Source organism: Lygodium microphyllum, chromosome 26, assembly GCF_053477565.2.
Source record: "Lygodium microphyllum isolate KBCC chromosome 26, Lygodium_microphyllum_v1.1.10, whole genome shotgun sequence".
Classification (NCBI taxonomy): Eukaryota; Viridiplantae; Streptophyta; class Polypodiopsida; order Schizaeales; family Lygodiaceae; genus Lygodium; species Lygodium microphyllum.
This window is the reverse complement of record NC_141160.1, coordinates 84,038,827-84,057,439: the sequence shown is the minus strand read 5'-3', so window position 1 is coordinate 84,057,439 and position 18,613 is coordinate 84,038,827. Positions and strand designations below refer to the sequence as shown.

Below are 18,613 nucleotides of genomic sequence, written 5' to 3'. Positions count from 1 at the left end.
TGGTAGAATAGCAAGGGGGAGCCATCTAGAGAGGATAGGAAGAGAAAAAAAAAGAGGAAAGAAGAGGAGAGAAAGAGAGAGGACAGCCAAAGCACAACACAAACCGCACTGACAAGAGTTCACATGTGATGTAGGACAGGCTGATCACAAAATAAATCCTGCAAAGGGACAAAATTTGATTAAACACAACTAGAAGGTGAAAAGTACAGCCAACAAAACCTTAAAGAATGCCGGCAAAACAGAATTAAATGCAGTAGTACCACAATAAAATAATGCAGAAATTGAAAACGCAAACTGTTGCCAAATGTTGAAATAGATTGTTGAACACACAACTAAAGAGAGGGGAAAAAGAAAACGCAAGAACACTGCAAAGGAGAACTCAGAAATGTGCTCCAAAAATAGAATCCATATACCAAAACTAGACAGCCGCATACAGCAGTGAGTCACTAGCTGCCTGGGCACTAGCACCGGCTCCCTCTCTCCACAAGGCATGCACTGGATCTACAAGTGAAAAATGACTAACTGTGGAGGAGGAGCCTCAATAAATAGGCAAAAAAGAATGCAAATAATGCATTAGGTTAGCCAGCAACAAATGCATAAATAATCACTATAGTGACCACTAAAAAATACCTAATAAACTCAATAATGCCTCACATAGCCCAAACTCACACATGAGCTGACTAGATTGCTAATACATATATGCCAACAACCCCAAAAGTGTAAGAAAGGAAAGAGCACTTTCATATCACGAGGTCCACAAACTTGGGATGTCCAAAGACCGAGTCCTTTGGAAGCATCCAACCAGTCATTCTATTACATCAAACCATCAGGTCAGTATACTCTCTCTCTCACTCTCTGTGTAGCTAATATTTACATGAGGCCTGCAGGCTCTCAGAACAACCAAAACAACGTATTACATGAATAGTACTAATAGATCACACCGAAGGAATAGCTGGAGTAGAGCGAACAATCACCATCCAAGGAGCAACAATATCCGAAAGAACCAAGTCCGCTAACATCATAGAGGAGATTTGCCATAATACTATTCCGCGCACATGGGCCACATACCCATGGATGCCCGATGCGCCATATATGCCACAGGGCTGTTCATCTAAGGAAATGAAATAGGCAAGAACAATCTGAACTCAAAGAGGGCATAGAGGACATATTTCCCATAATCCAAGAACAAACTGATAGGCGGTGCTGAGTCACCGAGGCCCACACACAGGAAATGAAATTCCAGATCCATCGCGCAACAAGGCAGGAGACAAAGAGGTGAAGCAATGTCTCACCACACGTAGTGTAGAAAACACAATGCCCAACAGAGATCTTTCGAGCACAAAGCACTTCTCCCGTTGGAAGACCCCGAATGAGCAGCCGCCACATGAACACTTTTCCCTGGTACAGGACCTTAGACTTCCAAAGCTAGATAAATCTTTCTCGCCACTTCTTTTTACTGTCCCTACGATGCCATAATCTATTCACTTTCTGCATAACCCATCTCTTGGCTTCCACCATCTGATGATCATCACAAAGCACAAACATCCAGTCACGCCAAGGATCCAAAGGCTGTAACGCAAGCAAAGGAAATAACCTCTGAAGATTGTCCTGTATGGATGACCAAATGTCCTTGCATCCACGAGGCACCCTAAAGTACTGACGAATATGCCTAAAGGAATAAAGACGAGACTGCCCGGGAATAACACCATCACGGGCTGTCTTCAACCCCAACCTAGCCATCTAATTGAACTTGTCTCGCTACAAGTCTTTTTGTGCCCAATCCAACAACTTTGAGGAAGCCAGTATTTCTTCTTGCAGTGAATTTTCCTCTTTACGAATATCCAAGGGAAGCCAAATTGCAAAACGGAGCATCTCTTGCCAGGAAGCTATCAAATGAGAAAGGAGAAAAGACTGGGAGACCTTTAAAGGCCTCATAGAATTAAGTGCGTGCCACCAGGAAGCATGAATAATTGTGCTACCATGAGAGATGCCAGTCTTTTCTATGAAGAATTTGGCAATGTCTGACCAAGGGTGACACTAAATACATAGACTCTGCAACAAGGATAACCTCAAAGCAGCCATATGCAAATTTACATCTGGCAAAGTTGCACCCCCCATCCTTTTCGGATTGGTCACATGCTACTAGGAGATCCATACATGCCCCAAATGATTGCTTTTCTTTTTCCAGAGCATAAATCTAATAGGCTAAACCAAATCCAAAATGGACTTCTTAGTCCAAGGAAGTAATGGCAGAAAGAATGAGATCATACTGATCACAATTCATTGAGCCACTTTTAGTCTTAGTTGTAGTGGCCAACTCTGGGATTTCCAGTACATGAACCTATCATGAGTTCGAGAGGCCATCCAATCTAGCAAGGCTCGAGGAGCAACCTCCACACCAATAGGATATCCCAAATGTCAGGTTATATTACCCCTTGTAATCACAATTCCATTCCAGTCCTTGGCTTGTAACTCATTCTCTGTACAAGAGAGAAGGGTGGAATTCTGAGTATTAATGTGAAGACCCGATGCCAAAGCAAAAAGATTCCAAGCCACCATTGCCCGATTAACATTAATACGATCCGCCTTAAGAAAACTAAAAGAATCATCTACCAAAGATTGACCCACAAGCTAGTCACCGCCGAGAAGAGCCAAGCCAACTATCTCACCTTGAGCTGCCAACTTATCCAATAATGAGAGCATGGGGTGATTTACCAAAGCAAACAACAAAGGGCTGAGAGGACAGCCTTGCCGAAGGGACCAAGATAAGGCAATTTCCTCAGTAATCCCTCCATTAAGAGCAATACGGACCACGGCATCCTAACCAATAGTATCAACTAGAGAAATCATACATGGCCCAAAACCCATTGTAGACCTTAATTGCCGCAAGAAAGACCAGCTAACATGATCAAATGCCTTCTTGATATCCAGCTGATGCATAACAACCTGCTGGCTAGAAGCTTTGGCATAGTCAATTCCAAGCTGAACATTCAAAATGTTGTGCATTATATTTCGATCTTTAATAAAACCGTATTGTCGTGGATGAATGAGGTGCGGAAAACTTTTTGCAATCTGTTGGCAATAATTTTGGAAAAGATTTTATATAACTATCCCATAACAGAAATGGGTCTCCATTGTTTCAAAAAGGTCGAAGAGGGAACCTTGGGCAACAACATGATGACAACAATCTTCCAATCCGAAGGCATCATACCAAAGTTCCACATATGCTGCCACAAGTGAGTATGGGTGCTCTCTCTCTCTCTCTCTCTCTCTCTCTCTCTCTCTCTCTCTCTCTCTCTCTCTCTCTCTCTCTCTCTCTCTCTCTCTCTCTCTCTCTCTCTTCGTGAAGATAATTGAATTAAGTAGTAAATATTTACATCAGACCATCAGGTCAGCAATCTCTCTGTATCTCTTACTTTCTGTTACATCAGACCATCAGGTCATCCGAGAAACTCTCTCTCTCTCTCTCTCTCTCTCTCTCTCTCTCTCTCTCTCTCTCTCTCTCTCTCTCTCTCTCTCTCTCTCTCTCTCTCTCTCTCTCTCTCTCTCTCTCTCTCTCTCTCTCTCTCTCTCTCTCTCTCTCTCTCTCTCTCTCTCTCTCTCTCTCTCTCTCTCTCTCTCTCTCTCTCTCTCTCTCTCTCTCTCTCTCTCTCTCTCTCTCTCTCTCTCTCTCTCTCTCTCTCTCTTTACATTCTGTTACATCAGGCCATCAAGTCCTCAAAGAAAGTGACGAAAGACTATTAGGACTATGACACAAAGAGAAAATCACACTACTGGTGTAGAGCGAACAATGGCCAGCCAATGGGCAGCAATGTCAGGAAGAACCAGGTCAACTGATATCATAGAAAAAATCTGCCATAGTACTAAGCCTCAAATAAGGGCCACATGACCATGGATGCTCGAGACCGAATCAAAAAGAAAGGCATTCCGAGTTCGGCAAATATGCGATAAGGAAGTCCATCTAAGGAACTGGAACAGGCAGGAATAATCAGAATGCAAAGAAGGCTCGAAGGGCAGCTTTCCCATAATCCATGACCGGGCTGTTATTTGGAGCTGAGTCACCAAGAGCCAAACGCTAGAAATAAAACACCAGATCTATCGCACTACTGGACAAGAGGCAAAAAGATGAAGCAATGTTTCATCACATGTAGTGCAAAATACACAACAACCAGCAGAGATCTTTCGAGCACGCAACACCTCTCTGGTTGGTGTTCACCAATCAGCAGTCTCCACGAGAAGACTTTTCCCTGATAGGGGACCTTAGACTTCCAAAGCTGAAGGAATCTTTCCTCCCACTTCTTTTTGCCGTCCCTAATATGCCATAATTTATTCACCTTTGTAATGACCCATCTCTTGGCCTCCACCATCTGATGGTATATCTGGCTAGCAGACCTCTTCTCAAAATCATCTGGAATAACAAACTTCCAATCACGCCATGGATACAATGGCTGTAGCACTGGTAAAGGAGAGAACCTCTAAAGTGTGACATGTATGGATGACCAGATATCACAATATCCACGGGGTACCCGAAAGTATTGACGAATACGCCAAAAAGAGTAAAGAGGGGACTACCCAAGAATAACACCATCAAAAACTGTTTGCAACCCCAAACGAGCCATCCAATTAAACTTGAGTCTATGGAAATCTTTGTCCGGCCAATCCAACAACCTGGAGGAGGCTAAGACCTCTCCTTGTAGTGAATTCGCCTCCTTGTGAATCTCAAGAGGGCGCCAAACTGAAAAACGTAAGATCTCCTACCAAGTTGCAACCAAATGAGAAAGGAGAAAAGACTGGGTGGTCTTATTTGGTCTCGAGGAGTTGAGCACATGCCACCAAGAGGCACAAATAACCGTATTACCATGAGAGATACCAATCTTTTCAATGAAAAATTTTGCAATGTCCGACCAAGGATGACTCTGTACACATAATGCCTGCAAAAGAGCCAACCTCAAGGCTTTCATATGCAAATTAACATTCAGCAGGGCTGCTCCCCCCATTCATTTAGGTGTAGTCACATGGCCATTCTGGTTTGACCTGGTTGCTTATCAACTCGCAAATATAGCGGCGAGCAGAGAGGACAGCATCAAAAGAATTCTCTTGCAGTCCCAACAAGGACTTATAAAAGTTGACACACATACGAATGATGGCGGCCAGATCCGTCACCATAACACCAGGTTCATACATTAAGCGCACAATATTTTCCCTAGCATATTTCTGGTGCAGGTGAGCAAAGAATTGATGGGATTGGCAATTATTATCATATAAAGCTTCTGCTCTGGCCAACAGTTTGTATTTTGCATATTCCTGTACTTGAAGAGAATGAACCCTGCCTTTCAACCATTCAATGCATGTGATCAATTCATCATTAGAATCCCCTGATTGACTTAAAGACAAGGAGTGGGCCAATAAAGATTAGGCATTCTGCAATTCAGCTCGTAAAGACGAAGCCTGCTGAATACCATACTGACGGGATAATTATTGGCCATTGTCCCTAAAAACAGCCCACGCATCCCTCCCTCTAGATAGGACCTTCAAGCTAAAGGAAGCGATCAGTTGTTGAACATATTCCAAAAACTGATTCTGCTGCAGAAAAGATTGATTAAAACGAAGTGGCAATCGAGCAAGAAGAGCCTTAAATACATGAACAGGTCTATGGGTCATTTCCAAGACCAAAGGGTAGTGATCTGATAAGACATGTTGTCGTTCCACCCACATGTCAATAACTGCAGGAAGAAAGGAATCACTGGGACAGATATATATCCAATCCAATCTGGCCCTAGTGTTAGGATGTTGCAAAGATCGATAGGTATAACTAGATTGTGATGGATACATCCAGGACCACATGTCCTGCTTCAAAGATCCAGCTGCAAGGGCATCCCAAGCCTGTTGCTCAGGACCATCCATAACCGAGTGCAGAGAAGTAGCCTGATCCCCAGATAGACATGCATTAAAGTCGCCCATGACAAAACCTTGGCGAGCCATGGAAAGGCAACACAGCTCATCCCAAAGTTGACGACGCGCCCTTACCATGGAAGGAGTATACACACCCACCAACCACAAAACCTCTCCCTCATATAGTATCTCTAGAATTCCAAATCGACCTCGAGGGTCTTGAGAAACCAGCGATTGCTACAGGCAAGATTTGACAACCAACATAACTCCAAATTTATATGGAGCTCGACCACTGAAAAAAACAACATAATTCTTATAAACATAGGAGGATCCAGCCAAAGCATGTTGTTTATGCTCCACCACACAAAATACATCCCACTTTCCAACAAACACAACTTTCCACAACCGATATTGCTTACTACGTGAAGAGATACCTTTCACATTCCAGAAAGCAATTCTGATAATAAATCGGAAATGAGAAAACTATTGAACCCCCGCTTTTCCTTTTCCTTTTACATCTATAGCTTTGGCTGCCTGGAATCTTTCCATCTCGGTTCGGATAACATCTACAAGGTCCGCCCTTTGCAAACCAGCAATCGAAGCACGAGAAGAAAACTGTTGTTGCTATAAACGAAAAATATCCCTCGGAGGCACAAGCCTCCCTTGCATATCAAAGCACAAAGCAGAATTGGAATTCCTTTTATCATCCACAGTCAGAGCACGTGAAGATTGAGGGTTCATATAAAACCCCCTACCTCTGCGTTGAAAGGTCTGAGTGATAGGGTGTGGCGATGGATGGGCGGGAGCCGAACGAGATGCTTGTCTTGCATTACGTCTAACCACCGATACCCAAGAATCTTCCCGAGAAGACACATTCCGATCGACCGGAAGGGAAGTATGCTCAGGGCCCACTTGAGGAACCTGCTTTTTACCTTCATCACGACCATGTTGGGGAGGCATCTCAGGATCAGCTTGAAGTTGTTGATGTATGTGGGGAGGATCGTGATCTTGCATATCCATGTCTGAATCTATAGATTGCTACAAAACCTCCGGATTTTTGTCACATTCCGAAATAAAATGGCCCAATTGGCCACATCAGAAACAGTATCCTGCAAAAGTACCCCATTTCAACTCATAAACCAAGGTTTGCAGTCCTGGAACCTGAAAATAAATTTTGGTCGGGCGAGGTTTTCCTATGTCCCAAAGCATGCATACTCTATTTCAATTGCGGGAAGCCAGGCGAGGCTCTACCAACACGTCGCCTAAGGTTCTCAAGACCAAAGGGAGAAGCCTCCAAAGATGCGTAGGGAAATCAACCACCTCCACCCAAATAGGGCATGCCTGCCTCAACACCTCCTGAAACTCGGCCATGGGCCTCCAAGGGACTACGTGAACCAGTTGCTCATCCAAAAACAAAGGGATGTGCTGCATGATGAATGACCGCACTTCCGAGGAGCGAAAAAGCACCTCAAAAAACCCCTTGGGACCATCATAAATCTCTTCAACAAGAGGGGCCTGCACATGCCCTAGAGCATCTTCTTGGCATTGTTGAACATTTACAAGCATAGACAGCAGCCAGGTACGAATCCTTGTGATCAAGGGAGTCCTTCCTGTAAAATAAAAGATGGCTGCCCTCTTATGGAAGGCAGCAATCTGCTGTAGAAACAGTTCCATCCCATAACTACATCTACATGATCCCCTTCTGGAAAAGAGTTAGCTTTCCTCTCATTAGCATGAACATAATCGGACATAAGATGATTGGCAGTGGCCTGCATGAACTGAAGAGAGCCATCAGCCTGGACCTCTGGCTGAGGCAAATTTAGGGGGCATAATAGCGGATCTTCAACTGACATCTTCTGATGTTTACCTGTCTCATCTCCTTCTGCCAACTAACCGGAATCCTCCACCAATGAATCACTATCTAAATCCGCCAGAAGTTGGTCATTTTCATTCCCTAAATACTGGCCGAGAAAGGCCACATCGATACCATTTGTCTCCTGCAGATTCTCCATCATTGATCTAGATGCTGAGCATGAACTGCTTTGTCTCCCTTATTGCAGACTTGAAGACCACAAGTGTGTGTGTGTGTGTGTGTGCAGGCAGTGAGCACTCAGATTTGTGCAGGGACGCAGTCACGTCCTGCGAAATTAAGTCTCTCTCTCACTTCTCGGCACAGCAGCGTGCACAATGTGGCACCCCGGGGCTGCAGGACGCAGGGCTGATGTGTAGCGCGTCAATAGATACAGAATACCTGGCCGTGACCTGACACTTGCTGGCGTTGTCAAAAACAGGCGAGATTAGGGCTCGCAGCACCTGTGCAGATCAGGAGGAGCACAAACAGGAGGACCACAGGCTAACAGGGTGGTCGAATCCGATAAGTGTCTACAACGTGGCGCGAAGTAACGAGACAGGCGACTAACGTAGGTCCATTCCGGTGGCAGGGCATGCGCAGGTCCAAGCCTCTCCCCCCCTTCTCTCTCTCTCTCTCTCTCTCTCTCTCTCTCTCTCTCTCTCTCTCTCTCTCTCTCTCTCTCTCTCTCTCTCTCTCACACACACACACACACGCAAGTGTTTACCCTAGTGGTAAACGACTTTTTTATTGGCCCACAAACCCAGGTTTCAAATCTTACTTTTTTTATTCTTATTACTAGACCATCATGTGGGTGTAGGAATTGAGCTCAAGGCCTTATGATCACCATGCATTCACTTAACCCATAGTTACCTCGAACAAAAAACGGGAACAAGAATGGACCCCTAGGAATAAGAAACGACCAAGGTTCGAAAACGAGAACTAGGGGAATGGCACACATCTCGATAGACCTCCAATGCTCCAAATTGCCCTAAATGTTTCCAAATCGCCTTGAATTGCTCTCAATGCTCAAAAAATGCCACAAATTCCCAAATGCCTCCAATTCTCTTCTAATTACCCCAATAACCCTCAATACTCCAAATTGCTCCAAATACCCCAAATTCACCTTGATTACCCTAATAGCTCCAAATTGCCTTGAGTTGCTCCAAATGCCCCAATTACCCCGATTTTCCTTGAAGTTAAACGATATAATTGTGTGACTACCTTGGAATTGAGAACAAGACTAAAATTTGAATGCAATTAGCAAGAGTTGATGATGCATTAAATGTGAACCCTACACAAATTCATGATTGGTCTTTTGTACTATGGCATGATATAATAAAACAACTCATTACGAAAAAGAAAAAAAACGGATGAACATGTGACAAGGAGTGTGAGTTGTGACACAAGCAAGAAAAAAAAATGGAAAAAAACATGAAATTTGGTCGGCACGCCTGGAATGGCCGTTCCAAACAAGGAATGCGCAAGAACAAGCCTAGGAACGGCAAGGAACATTCCCTAACCATTTCACCTTCATCGAGGGAGGGTTTGGAATGCATTAGACCCTTCCTAAAGACCGGATGATCATTCCCTATTTCTATGACCTAACCAATTGAGCTACACCTCACCTCTCTCTAATTTTGGTGAAGGAGTTTGCTCTCTTTTTTTCCATAAAAGAAGTTTGCTCCCCCTCTCTCTCTCTCTCTCTCTCTCTCTCTCTCTCTCTCTCTCTCTCTCTCTCTCTCTCTCTCTCTCTCTCTCTCTCTCTCTCTCTCATAAATGAATGAATGAATTCATTCTTGAACTCAAATATTTACAATGAGCCGTCTAGCCAGCATAAAAAACAAGTCTCTTTTTTCATAAAGAGTAATTACATTAATTAGTGATAAGTACAAGAGTACCAAAGTATAAGAATTACTCTCTTTTTTTCCCTAAAGAGAGTAATTGTATTAACTACCAAATCACAAATTCAAAAAGTACAAAATGGCTACAAGAACTCTCTCTCTCTCTCTCTCTCTCTCTCTCTCTCTCTCTCTCTCTCTCTCTCTCTCTCTCTCTCTCTCTCTCTCTCTCTCTCTCTCTCTCTTCGTGAAGATAATTAAGTTAAGTATAAATATTTACATCAGACCATCAGGTCAGCACAAAAATAACCATCATAAACTCTCTCTTGCTCTAGAGATATTTACATCAGGCCATCAGGCTAATGAAGCAGGAAGGAAACAACTATAATAAAGCCAACAGGCTATTAGAACAACCTATTATATGAGTAGCACTAATAAATCACATCGAAAAGACAATTGGAGTAGAGCGAACAATAGCCAGCTAGGGAGTAGCAATATCCGAAAGAACCAAGTCAACTGACATCATAGAAGAGATTTGCCATAGCACTAAACCATGCACACGGGCCACATGCCCATGGATGCCAAATGCTAAATCAAAAATAAAGGTATTCCAAGTACGCCATATATGCCGCATGGCTATCTATCTAAGGAAATGAAAAAGGCACGAATAATCTGAATGCAAAGAAGACATAGAGCACATATTTCCCATAATCCATGAACAAGCTAGTATACGGTGCTGAGTCGTCGAGGACCCACTTGGGAAATGAAATTCCAGATCTGTCGAGCAACAAGGCAAGAGACAAAGAGGTGAAGCAATGTCTCATCACATGCAGTGCAGAAAACACGACATCCTGCAGAGATCTTTCGGGCACAGAGCACATCTCCCATTGGAAGACCCCCAATAAGCAACCTCCAAATAACACTTTTACCCTGATACGGAACCTTAGACTTCCAAAGCTGGATAAATCTTTCCCGCCACTTCATTTTGCTATCCCGAAGATGCCATAATTTATTAACTTTCCCAATGACCTATCTCTTGGCTTCCACCATCTGACATTATATCTGATTAGCTGACCTTTTCTCAAAATCATTAGGAAGCACAAACATCCAGTCACGCCATGGATGCAATGGCTATAACATAGGCAAAGGAAAGAAACTCTGAAGATTGTCATGTATGGACGACCAAATGTCACTATATTTGCGAGGCACCCTAAAGTACTAACGAATACGCCTGAAAGAATAAAGACCGGGCTGCCCACGAATAACACCGTCCAAAACTGTCTTCAACCCCAACCGAGCCATCCAATTAAACTTGTCTCGCTGCAAATCTTTATGCAACTAATCCAACAACCTTGAGGAAGCCAGTACTTCTCCTTGTAGCAAATTTTCCTCCTTATGAATATCAAGAGGGTGCCAAACTACAAAACGTAGGATCTACTACCAGTTGGCAATCAAATGAGAAAGGAGAAAAGACTGGGAGACCTTAATAGGCCTTGTGGAATTAAGTACATGCCACCAGGAAGCATGAATAACCGTGCTACCATCTCTCTCTCTCTCTCTCTCTCTCTCTCTCTCTCTCTCTCACACACACACACACAATGAGTAGTTATATTATATCAAATCACATGAGGAAACAAAAGTCACGACAAAGAAATTGAAGAAATTGCTGTATACAAAGGAACTGCCGTATGCCAAGGAACCGAGTCCTCACTCATAAGAAGGCTAGCATGCTGCCTAGCAATGTCCTTGGACACCAAAGGCTGAGTCAAAAATGAATGCATTCTGGGTGACCCAATTGTGCCAACATCCCCAAAATCTCAGAAAGTGAAACAATATCTTCATATATGGCTGCACTAGAGTGGGATATTTTGCCTTAGCAAAGACCGAGTCAAAGGGGCACAATGATGGCCCAACCACAACTCTCCAAATATCAAATAGAAGGATCCAGATTTTCCTAGCTAAGGAGCAAAAAATAAATAGTGGCAAGACGACACACTAGTAATGCAAAACAAAATATTGTCGTTTGAGATACAGCACTTCAAAAGAGCCAAGAAAAGGGGAAGTCCACCAATCAACAATTTCCAAAGAGAGATCTTACATTTGAATGGAATCTTCTTTGGCCAACCTTTCATCACAATTATTTTCCACCAGCTTTAGATTTATGCAGGCCCCAAATAGCATTGGCTTTGGTCACCAGCCAATGATGATCTTTGATCATGAGATGATACACCTAATCAACCAAAGCCTTTCCGATATTGAGCTAGCCCGCAAGATCCTTATCTTGCCAAGGACAATCAAAATGAAGGGCGGAAAAGACCTTCCTATGCTGTAGTACCATCAAAATCTAGCCCCACGAGTTACAATATCCATGAGGGATTCAAAAAAGCCTCCTCACTATGCAGAAAGACATCAACACATTGCAGCTCACGAGAGTGGCATGGCATTAGCAATAAAAGACAAGCCCAAACATGCCATGCAATTAAATGTTGGTTGGTCCGCATGTTTTCCATCCTATCCCAAGAGAGCAAACTTGGACACAGCCAACAATTCCATCTAAGAAAAGTAAGCAACCAAGCAATCCTTTGCTAGATGCCAGTGTACCTTCCGAAGAACTAGCTTCCATGAGCATACCAACTAAGTCACCAAAAGAGAGAAAGATGTCAAGAAATGGGCATCATGGTTTACGATGTGCCACCACAAGCCTTGAATGCCGGTACTACCATGCACAAGTCCGCAATCCTCCAAAAAAAAAGGACGATAAAGAGCCAAGGATGATTTCAGTGCACATAGTGTGAAAAAGTGACCAACAAAGAGCCACTATATGAGTCTCAGCACCCAAAATAGCCCAACCACCCTTGCCTTTCGAGGTGCAACATGGCACCAAGAAATCCAAGGAATACTCTCTCTCTCTCTCTCTCTCTCTCTCTCTCTCTCTCTCTCTCTCTCTCTCAATGGGTAATTGTATTAATTACAAAAACAGGTACAAGATAATAAGCTTACAGAGTACAATGAGGCTCTAGGCCATCATATATGAACCAAATACAATAGATTCAGCAAGGACGGAAGGACCGAGAATGCAAGAGACACCTCCAGACTACACAAACAACAACGATCTCTCTCTCTCTCTCTCTCTCAAATTTGAATTACTGTACTGAAGTTTTACATTAGGCATTCTGCCCCGCCAAGCACATCAAAGACAAGTAGCATCTCTCTCTCTCTCTCTCTCTCTCTCTCTCTCTCTCTCTCTCTCTCAAATTTGAATTACTATACTGAAGTTTTACATTAGGCATTCTGGCCCGCCAAGCACATCAAAGACAAGTAGCAAACACTCTGTTAGATTTATTTATCCTCTTATGTAAACACATTATTGTGTAAAAGTGTGTGTTTAGGTGTGAAGACCTTTTGCACCACTTAGCATTAAATAAGGGTCAAAGATGGTGGTGGATGCCTCAACCTATATATTCAGCCCCTATCACTTGTACTTTCATTAACAACTATCACATCAGTCTATTCAGCTTGTTGTGTACTTGCAAGAGTTTTTTTTTTTTTTAATACAGCCAAAACCATAACTGAAGGACCATTGATGGTGCACGTAATTTATAGCTGATTATTATACAATCTCAAACCAACATCATAAACTAGCTCAGGTCCATTCATTAACAGTTAAAAGATCCTTAGGTGAAACTGCCACCTGCACAAGGACATACAGCACATATGCTTAGTCACACAGTAAATCACATCCAAGAGTGCAAGTCACTTTCTCCAGCTGCTGGAATCTGGACCTGCACCAGAACCGTATCTATTAGCACTTCCATACCACCACCACCTGGTCCTTCATAGCCACCTCCACCACCAGTGCGGCCACCTCCAAAACCTCTGTCATTCCTTTCCCTGCCACCATAGCCACCACTGCCTCCATTTGACCTGTTCCCATACCCTCCCCTGTCTTCATAACGAGATCCTCCATAACCACCACCATCAGACCCCCGCAAACCTCTGTTGCCACCACCCCCTCCACCAGTTCTGCTTTGAGCCTGGTTAACAGTAATGTTTCTACCATCCAGCTCCTTCCCATTCATTGACTCGATAGCATCCATCATAGACTGCTCCTCAGCAAATGTCACAAAGCCAAAACCATGAGATCTACCAGTCTCTCTGTCATTGATAACCTTGGACTCGATCACTTCGCCGAAGGCGCTGAAGGCATCTCCGAGGCTACGATCGTTGGTGGACCAAGCGAGGCCTCCAACGAAGCAGTGGTACTCCACGGCAGCGGCCATGGCAGGGGAGACTCCTGGCTAGTGATCTGCAGTGCCTGATCTGGGACCTCAACTGCAACCCTAAACCTAAAGCTAACCCTGAGAAGAACAGGGGGCCAGGGAAGGCTGGAGCAGTGGCAGAAGGCCGCACCCAGTAGAGAGAGGGAGACCAACGCGGATAACGCTCGTACTTGCAAGAGTTCTCTCTCTCTCTCTCTCTCTCTCTCTCTCTCATGGAGCTTCATCCTCCATAGCCTGTTGGGCACACATGAGCTCTATATCCAACAGTGGCATCAGAGTGAGGTTTTACCTGTCCAACAAAGGTCTGCAGCCAATGAGTGTTGCTGCAACAGCAGAAGAAGCAGAAGAAGAGGAAGGATAGGAGGCACTATCCTGGCCATCAAGCCCCTGCCAATCTGCCCACATTCCCTGCACCCTGGTCAAACAGACACATGCCCCCCACAATCTGTCGACCTGCTCCATGTCTGACTCCAAGATAGTCACCAGGCCATGTGTCGTCTGTCTTCTTCTCACCGATGGCTTATCAACTCCAGCCCATCATCTATTGAGCTCCACATCACATCGACCTGCCACATCTCGATTGTCAGCAGCCCATCAATTTGTACCAGATAAGCCCAAAACTAAAGCTTTAATTAAACTTTAAACATTGAATTCTTAAGGGCTGTCCATATGCAGATTGGGACTTTTCCAATTGGAGCCCAATTTCTCCAAATTTGTTCACCAAAACATGGGGCTTTTTACACCAGCCATCAAATCTCACTTTAAATCACCTGAATTTACCCAAACTTATCCCTATGTTTCTTTTCTCCTTAAAATTTCTCCAATAAAATTTCACAAGATTTGAGGCTTTTTCAATCTGATCCCTTTCCATGGCATCTACCATCAAGATGTCGAGATATGGCATCACAATTGAAAATTTCTTGGGCATCAAGTTCTCCATCTAGAAGACAAATATCCAACTCATACTTATACGAGAAGGCACATGGAGAGTTGTCTCCACTAACGAGCCAGAGCACATTCTGGGCAACGCACAACTTCATCAAGAATGGCTCAGGAAGAATGAAAGTACACTCGCAATCATCGGGCTCAAGCTCTCTGACAACCTTCTTCATCACCTTGATCTTACAAAAACAGCAAAAGAGGTATGGGATGGCCTTCAAAACACATCTAGGGGAGAAATTAATAGTTCCAAATCATTTATGAAGATGTAATTGTTTAGTATCTCCTACAATCCTTCGAAGACTTTTAAGCAGCATCTCAATCATTTAAGTCTTCTCTACCAACAATTGACCACTCTCAATAGCCATCTAACTGATAATGATAAAAAGATTGTACTTCTTAATAGCTTGGCAAAAGAAGCACAATCCCATGAAACCATGACAACTCTCAAAGTGGCTCAACAAATGAAAAAAGAAGAGATGGCCACCATCCATTTGGATGGCGGAAGGCACAACAAAGGTGCCGACATAACACCAGTAGCCTTCTACACCAAGAAACAACTGCCCCAGTGTCGATACTGCAAGCGTATTGGCCACATTATTGACCAATGCTACAAGAAGAAAGACAAGCAGCACGCCCAATATGCTACTGCTAATATTTTATCACATAGTGACCCTAATGAGCCACCTACTACTTCTAACAAGGCCCTTAATGTATTTGTTCAATCATCGTCTCTTGGCAATGTTGAACCTTATCAATATGCAATTTGAATTGATCATAAATAAATAAATAATGTGTTTTGGAATTAGACACTGGCCATGCCAATGCATGTATTAAGACCTTTCCAAAACAAATCCATTTGCTGTGTAGGATACTCTACCCGGATTTTTATCCAAAAAGATTTGCACTTTCCTTTTATGATTCTATTAGAAGCTATATTTCAATGGGGTAACCACTTATAGCATGACCTCTAAGTTGATCCCGAAAGCTATACCCATGTATTTGGCCTCTCGTCATGTGCCCAATGCCTCTAAGCCACACTGGCTTTTGATGAGCCTCTAAGCCAAGCACATGCACCTCTGTGCCATGTATTACTTCAGGTCCCTAAGCCTTTTGGTAGGCCATGTCATAATCTTCCTCACGTTGCACCTTCCTCACTTATGTATCTCCTTTCTAGAATCATTGTACACGACTAGACACTGTCTCTTCAATGTAAGACCTTCCCTTTTCCTTTTTCATATGTTTCACATCACAGGTTCAGTCACTCATGACCCGAAAGGGGTTTGTTAGATTTTTTTATCCGTGTGTGAACACATATTATTTTGCGTAAAAGTGTGTGCTTAGGTGTAAACACCTTTTACACCACTTAGAATTAAATGAGGGTCAAACGTGTACGTGGATACTTTGGCCTATATATTCAAGCCATATCATTTGTACTTTCATTAACAACTATCACATCAATCTATTCAGCTTGATGTGTACTTGCAAGAACACACACACACACACACTCTCTCTCTCTCTCTCTCTCTCTCTCTCTCTTTTCGTAAAACACACACACACACACACACACACACACTCTCTCTCTCTCTCTCTCTCTCTCTCTCTCTCCTGGAGCTTCATTCTCCATAACCTGATGGGCACACATGAGCTCTATACCCAACACACTCATGAAACCAAAAGCCTATGAAAACACAATGCTACAAGAACAAAAGAAGGGGATCATGAAGTGGCGCAACATGGGTGGAGAAAATGATATCCATGCATGGAGCAACCACCTCTACAAATATCAAGTCATCCAAAACCATGGAAGTACTCTCTTTTTTTTTCGTGAAGGTAATTGAATTAAGTAAATATTTTACATCACACCATCAGGTCAACTTAGAACTCTCTCTCCGAAAAATATATACATCAAACCATCCGGTCGGGATTCTCACTAAATCTCTTACATTCTGTTACATCAGACCATGGAAGTACTCTCTCTCTCTCTCTCTCTCTCTCTCTCTCTCTCTCTCTCTCTCTCTCTCTCTCTCTCTCTCTCTCTCTCTCTCTCTCTCGTAATGGCCAATTATATTAATCACATGAGAAATACTAGAGTCAAGGCAATGTACCAAAAGAGAATCATATGCCAAGTAACTAAATCCTCCTTAGGGAGAAAACCAACGTGCTGAACAAGATCCAATTATCAATGAAGAATACATTTCAGCCTAGCAAGATGACTTTGAATGCAATGAAGGGGAACTGGGAGATGGAGGAAAGCCACGGAAGGCAAGGGACGATAGAGAAGGGTAGATAGGAGTAGCGTGAATTGAGAGAGAGCACAGGTGAGGAAGGAAGCCGATTGAGTTGGAGATTAGATGTCAAATCAAATAGGTACCTTACAATCCTTTTGGGGATGACTTATATAGTCCCCCACATTTCCCCTACTATTTTCCCATCTATTTTCCACATAAAATCCATGCTTTTCCCACCTTCATTACAGCCATCCCTTCCCAAAGAATTTTGCCCTCAAAATTTCCATGAGGCTGCCTTGAATGAGAAAAATACAGCAGAAACTGATCAGCTTTGTAGGAGATAGGGGTAGTCCTGCACAATGCTCTCAGGTTGCCAAGAATTCTCATCTTCAGATAAACCTTTCCATTTGATGAGGTATTCTCTGTAGGCTTTGTTCCTGAGCACGTGATCTCTGAAGCCTTTGACTTGCTCCGGCACATAAATGATGTGGCCCTCTTCATCCATAGGAGGCAACTCAGGAAGAACCTGGACATACTATCCGACATGTGGTTTCAGCAATGATACATGGAAAACATTATGGATCTTGGAGGTCCTGGGTAGTTCCAACTGATATGCTACCTCCCCAACTTTGCGGATGATTTTGTAGGGGCCATAATACCTATGGGCAAGCTTGGTGTTGGTATTACCTTTCAGTGAGGCATATCGATTCTTATGGAGACGTAAATGCACATAATCCCCGTCTTCAAAAGATAAGTACCTCCTTTGTTCATCCACATACTTCTTCTGCTTGGCTTGGGCATCCTGCATATTCTTCTTAGCCAACTGCAGAAGGGCATCCATGCTCTCCAAATCATTTCTTGCTTGCTGATTTTTCACAGCCAAGTCTGCAACCCTGGAAGGCATTCCCACTTTGCATCCATACATAGCCTCGAATGGACTCATGCCAATAGAGAGGTGTTTGGTGTTGTTGTAACAAAATTCAGCCAATGCTAACCATTTGTCCCAAGACTTTTGTGTGTCATGACAATAATGCCTCAAATACTCCTCCAACCATTAGTTCACCCTCTCTGATTGTCCATCTGTTTGGGGATGATAAGCAATACTAGGCGCAAGGGAAGTACCAAATGCAGTGAATAATTCCTGCCAAAAGTGGCCCATAAAGTTAGCATTCCGGTCACTGACAATCTCTTGAGGAAAACCATGGTGCTTGAACACATTTTCAATGAATTGCCAGGCAACCTATGAAGTTGAGTACCGAGTCCTAGTCAGTATGAAATGGGCCTGCTTGGTCATCCTGTCAACCACCACGAATATGCTATCCCAACCCTTATCTGTAGAAGGCAAGCCTGTAATGAAGTCCATGGCAATGTGAGTCCATTTGCCTTCAGGAATGGGTAGCGGTTGCAGAAGGCCTGCGGGTAACCGGCTGTCCACTTTATTTTGTTGGCAGTGCAAACATTCACTGACAAACTTATCCACATCTCGCCACAAGCCATCCCACATAAAGCTCTCCTTGACCTTTTCATATGTTTTTGTGATACCCGTATGCCCTGACATAGGAGATGAGTGCATTTCCTGTA

General features: G+C 43.4%; 1 protein-coding gene and 1 pseudogene across 1 annotated transcript in view; both read right to left on the bottom strand.

Annotated features, from left to right (window-relative positions):
- Window positions 1–18,613, bottom strand: part of LOC148013479 (nuclear factor kappa-B-binding protein) — a 60,375-nt gene that overhangs the window by 15,635 nt on the left and 26,127 nt on the right. The gene's annotated exons all lie outside the window — the stretch shown is intronic.
- LOC148013481 (glycine-rich RNA-binding protein GRP1A pseudogene) lies at window positions 13,214–13,959 on the bottom strand (annotated as a pseudogene).